The sequence below is a fragment of the Lemur catta genome, chromosome 13 (assembly GCF_020740605.2).
Source record: "Lemur catta isolate mLemCat1 chromosome 13, mLemCat1.pri, whole genome shotgun sequence".
Taxonomy (NCBI): Eukaryota; Metazoa; Chordata; class Mammalia; order Primates; family Lemuridae; genus Lemur; species Lemur catta.
The window spans coordinates 24212922-24221744 of record NC_059140.1 but is presented as its reverse complement, the minus strand read 5'-3'; positions in this window follow the sequence as shown (position 1 = coordinate 24221744).

Below are 8823 nucleotides of genomic sequence, written 5' to 3'. Positions count from 1 at the left end.
AAAACCACTACATTATTTTAAGTGGAGAATTAGAGAGCACCATTTGAAAAGATTGTTTCTACTGTAGAGTGAAGGGTGGTTTAAAGAGGGTGAGGATGGTAAAAGATGGGGATACACACACAAACACACACACACACACACACACACACACGCACACGAGATCTTAAAATCTTTGGGGCAGTAAAATCAATAGGGATTGACCATTAATTGGATATGGAAGGCATGGGAAAGGAAGGATCTAAGATAGCTACCCAATTTCTGGCTTGCCTGCCCCTGTGAATGGTGGTGTCACTTACTGAAATGTGAAATACATGAGAAGGTTCAGGCTTTCTCAGGGAAGAGGTTGAGTTGAAGTGACTGTATAGTAAATGTCTTCATGCTTTACTTTCTCTCCCCACTGCAGCGAATGGTGGAGGAGAGGAAGGGAAGACAATGGTAGGTAACTCTATGGAGAAACAGAGACAATTTGATTTTTTTTTTCCCACTGAAAAGATTAGTATTGAATGTTTAGTAGCTACTGTTCTAGTGTCTTTAAGATTTACCTTGACAACTAAGTGATATTAACAACAACCTTGAGTAAAAGAAAGAAAAAAAATAATTGACATTCAAATTAAGTTTATCTAGGTCCATGTAGAAATTCAAGGACCATGACCATATAACTGCCCATGATGGGCGGCAGTGTCTGTATTTTGGGTGCTTGTGGTATGTGGCGATACCGCGGCAGGCTGCTGAAAGTACAACGGGAGACACAGGTTACAAGTTTCAGCTCATTCATTGACTCTGTGATTTGGAATACAGAAAAGTGTCTCCTATGCAGTGATCTTAATGTCCTTCTTCCACATCTAATATTTAACAGTTATAGAGTCTTTCCAGAATACAAGTTAAAGTTCCATAGAAGTTAACAGCACCCACAGGCTGAGTTTGAGTCCTGGCCTCACATCTTCTTGCCATATGACTTGGACAATCTATTTAACTTCTGCCTCGAGGTTTCCTCATCCAGAAAAATGAGACAAAAATTGTAATCACCTCGAAGAACTGTCGTGAGAATTGAATTATTTAATACCTATGGTACTTAGAACAGCACCTGGCACGCGGTAAGTTGTATATAAATGTTGACCATGATTATTATTAATACCATCACCAACTGTTATTTCTCATGAGGAGCATGAATTACTTCACTATTAATTGGCTAAGTATTTAAAAATATAATGAAGTTAAACAACTTATTCTTCAGTCAAATATAGTTTTAGCTTTTGGTCGATTCTAAAAACATAATAAAAATTTTATAAAAGTGCCAAAGACTTAACTGTCTGTGCTCTGAAGTCTGTACCTTCCCCCGATATCAAATAGGTTTGCACGTGGGTATCCTGAGGGCAGAATGTAGACTTCTGGGAAAAATTTTTCTCTGTTGAAAACGCATTTAAAAGAGAGAACGTTGGCAAAGTACCAGTGAAGGAGTGGTGGATCATCGTGACATGTGAGATGGCTTACTTCCTCAGGAAAATATCTCGGGTTATGGCGAAGGAAGAAAAATATGAGTTTTGAAAGAGGCCAAGGGAGACTGTCATTTGAGTTTTGTAGGTAAGGATTTATTTTCTTAAAATACCTAAAGGATTTAGAAGATGACATGAGCTTTAGGAAGACAAAGATAAAGAACGAATGGAATGATCACTAATTCCTTTCCTAGCACTCTGACATTGCTTTCTAATTCTTTCCATTCATTTCTAACAATTGTGTAGGGTAGACTAGTGCTCATTTAATAAACAAGAAAACCATCTGTATTGATAATGCAGAGTTGGTCTAAAGGTTTGGATAGTTCCAGTCCATTCAGGCTAAAAACTCTATGGTAATGGTTTAGTTAGGCTCAATTTAATAAAAATGGTAGAACTAACTATGGAAGATAGAGGTGTAGAATGTTAACAAGCAGTTGAGTATAACATATTCATATATCAGCTAAGAAAGATAATGTACCTTTAAGATGCAGGCCCAAATTCCTACAATATCCCATCATCAGTTGGAATGTGTAAGAGTTATAAATCACTATTTCTGTCCCTCCGCTTTATCTTAAGCCTTCCCCCATCCCCATTTAGGTGGATAGAGTTAAAATCTGATATCTGGAAGAAATAAACAAGGCAGAGATGGTTATTGTTGTACTAGAATTCATGCTTCCCTTTCTAGAATAGAGATGGGTGGGGAAAGTGGCTGCCCGGCTGGGGGCTGCATTTCCCAGCTCCCTTTGCCGCTGCATGGAGCCAGGTGACTCCTGCTCACTAACGGCATACGGCATACGAGCAGATGTGATATGTGTCTCTTTCTAGTCAAAGATTTTAAGATGTTGTGCCTTATTTACACTCTTGCCCCTTTCCTTATCTGGATACTAATGACAAGGCCCCAGGGTGTGGGCCATGGCTGTCTTAAAACTGGGTCTTTGAATCACTGTATAGAGGAATGGCACCAGGAATGCTCACCTTGGCCTGTAGGTAAATGAGAAATAAACTTAAGAGAAAATGAGAAATAAACTCAACACTTCCGTGTTAAGACACTGAAATTTTGGAATTTATTTTCACAGTTAGTGTTCCTTTAACTAGACCAGCAAACATTATTTTCTTTTTCGTAATCATTTATCTTGTGAAAACATTTTTTTTTTGAAGAGCCAGCTGTAGAATTTATAATGTGAACTGGTTGCTGTGTATTCTTGGGAAGTCACTAAGTCTCACAGCCTACTTTTCACATCTGCAAAACAGAAATGAAGATGAAATGAAATCATGTATAATGTGTTGAAGAGCTTTCAAACCACGGAGAGCAAAAATATGTAAAACATTATTAAGATGATGACAGTGTTTCCCAGCCCTGTGATGTCACACATGCTGTTCCTCCATTCTGAAACATTCACATCCCCCTTCTCTTCCTAGGGCTCTCACAACTTGTCCCTTTGATTTAAAATGCTCGAATCACCTTCTCTCTAAATACTTTTTAAACACCTCATGCCCTCTCTTTTATTCCTTTTCTCATTTCCTGCCCCATCAGTAAATTATTCCCCTCGCCTAAGCATTGTGCACATTATGATTAATTCATTTAACAAATATTTATTAATCACCTACTATATGTCAGATCAGTATTCCAGGAATGGCTGGGACAGCAACAGATAAGAAAAATAAGTCCTTGCTCTTAGAAAGTATATAATCTAGTAGGGGAAGAGAGACAAAAAAAAAAAAAAAAAAAAACCCAGTAAATAAATGTAAAACTTTTTTGGGACAGTGCTGTGAAAAAGACACAGGAATGGTGCGAGGGAGCCTGAGAAGGAGGAAGGAGCTACTTGCCACCATGTGTTTTGAGACAACCTCTCTGAGGAGGTGATGTTTGAGTTGAGACTAGAACTACAAGAAGAAAGCGGCAGTGTGAAGAGCTCTGGGGGAGTGTTTCAGACAAAAGGAGCCATAACTACAAAGGGAACCCACACTTCCTGGTCAAAGAATATACAGAAGACTGGTGGGTGCTGAGTGGAGAGCACAGGAATGAGTGGTCTCAGCTGAGGTTAAAGGGGTGGACAGAAACCAGCTCATGTCAGGGTGTGTGAGCCACAGCAGGGGTGGGGTTTTAGTCTAGTTCCAGTGGGAAGAAGTCATTGGAAAGCTCTAAACAGGGAGAAGGGAGAACTGATAGATGTTTTGGGATGATCACTCTGGCTAATGCGAGGAAAATGGATTGTAGTGGCCAAGAGTGGAAAAAGGCTCAGAGCCTAGAACCAGAGTCTCGGAAAGAGATGACGGTACCTTGGACCAGAGTGATGCAGAGGAGAGAAAGGACAGCGACTGGTGATATCATTGACCACACAAGCAGCTCTTGAGTCAAATTCCACCAAGCTGTGCAACTTTGGAGAAATGACTTAAAGTCTGAGGCTATATATCTACATCTTTAACACCTATCTTAACAGGGGGTGAGGTTAAGAGAAGATAATGTATACGTTACCTTTATACTGTACTTATTTGTTCAAAAGTCTTCTTTCTCACAAAATGGTGAGTTTCTTCAAGGCAGGGATGATGTCTCAGTTTCCACCCTACACCAGGAGCCCGGCTCATAGCTGCCACTCCAGCAGGGTGTCTTGCTGCACGTGTCAGTTTAGCTGTGAGAATTCCTGTGTGGGTTTCAACGTGGAATCCAAATATCTGATATGTTATTTGAGGTCAAGTGAAACAAATTTTAAATTGTACTCTTTAAAAAATGAATTCAAAAAATGTAAAACTCTTGTAAGAAATATAGGTATAATATGTAAAAAAAACTCTTAGAAGAAAATATAGGTATAAATCTTTGTGACCTTGGATTAAATATGACACACAAAGCACAGCAACCAGAGAAAAATAGATAAATTGCACTTTATCAAAATTAAAAACTCTTGTGCATCAAAGAACACAATCAAGAAAGTGAAAAGACAATCCACTGAATGGGAGGAAATATTTGCAAATCACATATTGATAAGGGCTTAATATTCAGAATATATACAGAGCACTTACACCTGAACAGTAACGAGACAAACAACACAATTTAAAAACTGGGCAAAGGACTTGAATAAACATTTCTCTCTAACGCACATGAAAAAATGGTCAACATCATTAATCATTAAGGAAATGCAAATCAAACTACAATGGGACACCACTGTGTACCCGCTAGAATAGCTATTTTAAAAATGGGCAAGGACAAGTGTTGGTGAGTGTGTGGAGAAACCGGAGCACTCACACATTCCTGTTAAGAATGTAAAAGGATGCAGTTGCTATAAAAACAGCTTAGTAGGTTCTCAAAAAGCTAAACATAGAGTTATCATAGGATCAGCAATTCTACTTCTAGGCATATACCCAAGAGAAGTAAAAACATAACTCCACAAAAGAACTTGTACAATCATGTTCATAGCAGTATTATTTATAACAGCCAGAAAGTGAAAACAACCAAAACATCCATCAATTGATGGGTGGAAAAACAAAAAGCAGTATATTACTACAATAAAATATTATTCAGCCATGAAAAGGAATGAAGTACTGATACATGCTTCAGGTATGCATGAACCTTGAAAACGTATGCTAAGTAAAATAAACCAGACACAAAAAGCCACATACTGTAGGATTCTGCTTACAGGAAATATCTAGAATCGGGAAATTCATAGAAACAAAGTAGATTAGTAACTGCCACGGTCTGGGGTTGGGGAGAGGCGAGGAGTGACTGCTAATAGGTACGGGGTTTCTTTGGGGGTGACGCAAATGTTCTGCAATTAAATATTGGTGACGGTTGCGTGACATTGTGAATGAGCTAAAAGCTATTGAATTGTATATCTAAAAGGGTGAATTTTATAGAGCGTGAATTATATCTCAATCAAAAAATTTGGTTTCAATAAACAACTGCACTATTGCACCCTGAATGCCTTAAATTTTAAGGTGTCTTTAGCGCAAGAGAGATATAAATCCGTGTCTTAGGGATGCTCACTCTGGCCAAGGTGGGCCCTGTGGTAGAAACTGCCTCCAGCTCCTACACCAGCAAATTCTGTTTTCCCTGGCAGATCTCCCCAGCTAGGGTCTGACACAGGCCACACGTGGATGAACCTTGAGGACAGCATGCTCAGTGATAACAGGCCAGCCACCAAAAGGCAAATACTGTATGATTTCACTCATTTGAAGTACCTAGAGGAGTCAAATCTATGAAGACAGAAAGTAGAGTGGTGGTTGCCGGGGTCTGGGGAAGGGAGAACGGGGAGTTATTGTTTAATGGCTATGTGGTTTCAGTTGGGTAAGATGAAAATAATTCCGGAGATTGGTGACACAACGTGGATGCACTTCACACTCCTGAACTGTGTACTTAAGATGGTAAATTTTATGTCATGTGTACTTTACCACAATTAAAAAAATTTTTAAAGGGTTTTGCCATCACTTGCACACGCACACTTACAAACATGAGAACATACATGTTCATACACATACACACACACACTTTGCCCCCCTAGATTGCATTCACTGCCAGTATGAGGTTCAGAATCGTTCTGAGTAAAACAAAAACAAACAAAATCAACCTAAACGCAGGCCCATGTGAAAGGGGAGACTGACGCTGCTTTAGATGACAGAAGTATTACACCAAGGTTAAAACACCTCCACTTCTACACAGGTCATTCAGTTTTAGAACTCTGGACCTAAATCATCAGCCAGAAGCAGTCTTTTTCCTTCCGTACAATGCATCGTCTCTTGGCCTGTCTTTTGCCTTAATCAAAGTTCAACCCAATAGTAACAAATGGCTCGAGTGTTCTTCTGAGGCTCTCCTTGACAGGCTATAATTAGAAATACTTTACTTGACCTTTATAAGCCATGATCCCCAACAAAGTTGTGCCAAATCACATTTAAAAAATGCTCTTGCATCTTTTGTGAGTACGGGCCAGATTACAGGATACTTTTATTTTAGAATAATTGCATAGTGACCTTCAGAGTTATTTGCAAAGGTCATATTCTCTTCACATACCCTTGATTTCCTTTCAGTTTTTCCTTTTGTCCCACCAGACATAAATTTAGCAAAGGAAGAAGAAAAGAGAGAGAGTATTTTTTCTGTGGATGAAAACGGAAGAAGATAGTTCAAAGTCCCCATAGGCGCTGAGAGGGCTGTGGGCTATTTTCTACCATTTAGCTCTCGCATTATCACTACTCCTTTTTCTTCATTATTCTCCACTTATCACACGCAGCATCACTGCAGAGCCCAAATAGAGAGTTGTAATTACCCAGCTGCCACCTGATAGTGCCCCTTCTATCATCTTTATCTCACTAGGCCTTGCTGTTTCATCATCGGATAAAACTTGCCCGTGGCAATGCCTGTGATAGTGCATCTCAGAGATACATTTAAAGTTTACTCATTTATCGCAGAAAAATACCGAACCCAGGCAATTATTAGATACACTTGCCAGTTTAGTTTTTCACTAAGGTTACTTTAACTCCCTTTTGTATCAGCCATTTTTCCCTTTTCTTCTTGGAAACACCGAGGTCACAACCAGTGACAGAAATGAAATTTTAATGAAATTGTTCAACATCAAAAATACTGAGGGCACCTGCGGTTGCATGTGCATGCGTGTGTGTGTGTGTGCGTGTGTGTACCTGCGTGTGTGTGCATGTGTGTGTGTGTGTGTGTGTGTGCATGCTGGCCATCCCATCCAAGCAGTCCTCTGTCAGGCACCCCTGAAAAAGGCAGAGTCTCCTTTGAAGAAGCTCTTTGGCTTTGAAAAGTCATGAGGCACCAAGACCTTATGAAGTATCATATTATGTAAAAGGTTGGCCTGATGATGACTGTAAAAATCAGAACACAGAAAAGTTGATATCTAAAAGAGCGTAAAAACACATAATGGGCACCTCTGTGACAGATTTCTTGAGCTTTTCCTTTATTCAGTACAAGGGAATATAGCCCAAGGGCACATTTCCAGAATAAGTGGTGTGTATATGCGTGTGTGTGCGTGTCACACCCATGTACTCTCATTCTCTTTAGTGCACTAGAGGGATGTGCTTGTATGTTAGATGCGATCATTTATTTAACTGATGGCCACTGTCCTCATCAAAGTCTGTTAGAAATTTAAAAGACTTTTTTTTTATTCTAGCAAAAAGGCTTATTAATAAGGAGAGAAATTCTAGGTCTAATTTTTATAACATTTCTATTTATGCTGAGGGTGATAATAGTGAAACCAGTTCCTATAAAAGGACCTTAATTTAGAGGTGAAGAATGAAATGAACAAAAATTATTTATTTATTTCAGCAATTACGTTTAAGTGGACTTTAGAAAAAAAAACTCAGTGAAAGTTAATTTTAGTAAATAGCAACTTTAAAAACCCTCCTTTACCTTGTCAGGCAGTTTTGAAGGCAGTCTTGCCCATTGTGGAAAAAGCAGATTTGTGTGTGTGGTTGGACATCAGTGTGGGAGAAAAATGCGCCTTGCACAATACTAACAAAAGGTGCACATTTCCCAAGTGTGGGATTTAAAATGTGGTTTTACAGATGTGGTTTTAAAAATTACATCTTTCATGAATATTTAATCTGGCTTGGTTAATTTACTTTATGGGATGATCTATATAAAACAACAAACAGCAACTCCTCATAATAACCCGTCTCTTCTGGTCACTGTAATATACTTGGGTACATGCACACACACACACACACACACACACGCACACACAGGAATGTACCTTTACATAGTTTCCCACTTTGTTGCAAAGTTCTTTTGTCTCAGTATTTGATTTCTCTTCAACTTTAAGATAAATAAGAATTGTGCCTCCACTCCTGTAAAACTCTTCTCCCACGCAGTAGTTCTGAAGTGAATAGGCACTAGTGAAGTTATGTGGCAGTACCATGAGAAAAAAAAACTACTACAGATACATGATGTCGTATTATTTATTTTTGAATCTTTTACTTTTTTTGTAGATAGGATAGTTGTCTACAAAGAAAGTTACAGAAACCATCAGAGTGGGTGCTCTGTGAAAGGGAGAAGACACATATTTTTAAAAAGGAATAGAAGAAAATAATTGGGTCTGGGTGCTCACGTAGAACAAGGATGTACTTCATTGAATCTCATTTTTCTGCCATTTTAACCTTTACTTTTTGGTTCTATTTGAATAACTTACTCTGTGCTATTTTTGGAGTGTTTTCTACTTGTTTCAGGAAAAAAACGTTGAGATTGTATGTTCTCAGTTTCAAACCAGCTTAGTCAATGGAAAGACCATTTATTAATGTTTATTTGCTAGGACTTAAAATGTATTCCCTTTAAAGAGCAGCAGTAGCAAATTAAAGCAGTCCGTAGGCCATCCAAAATATAACTACG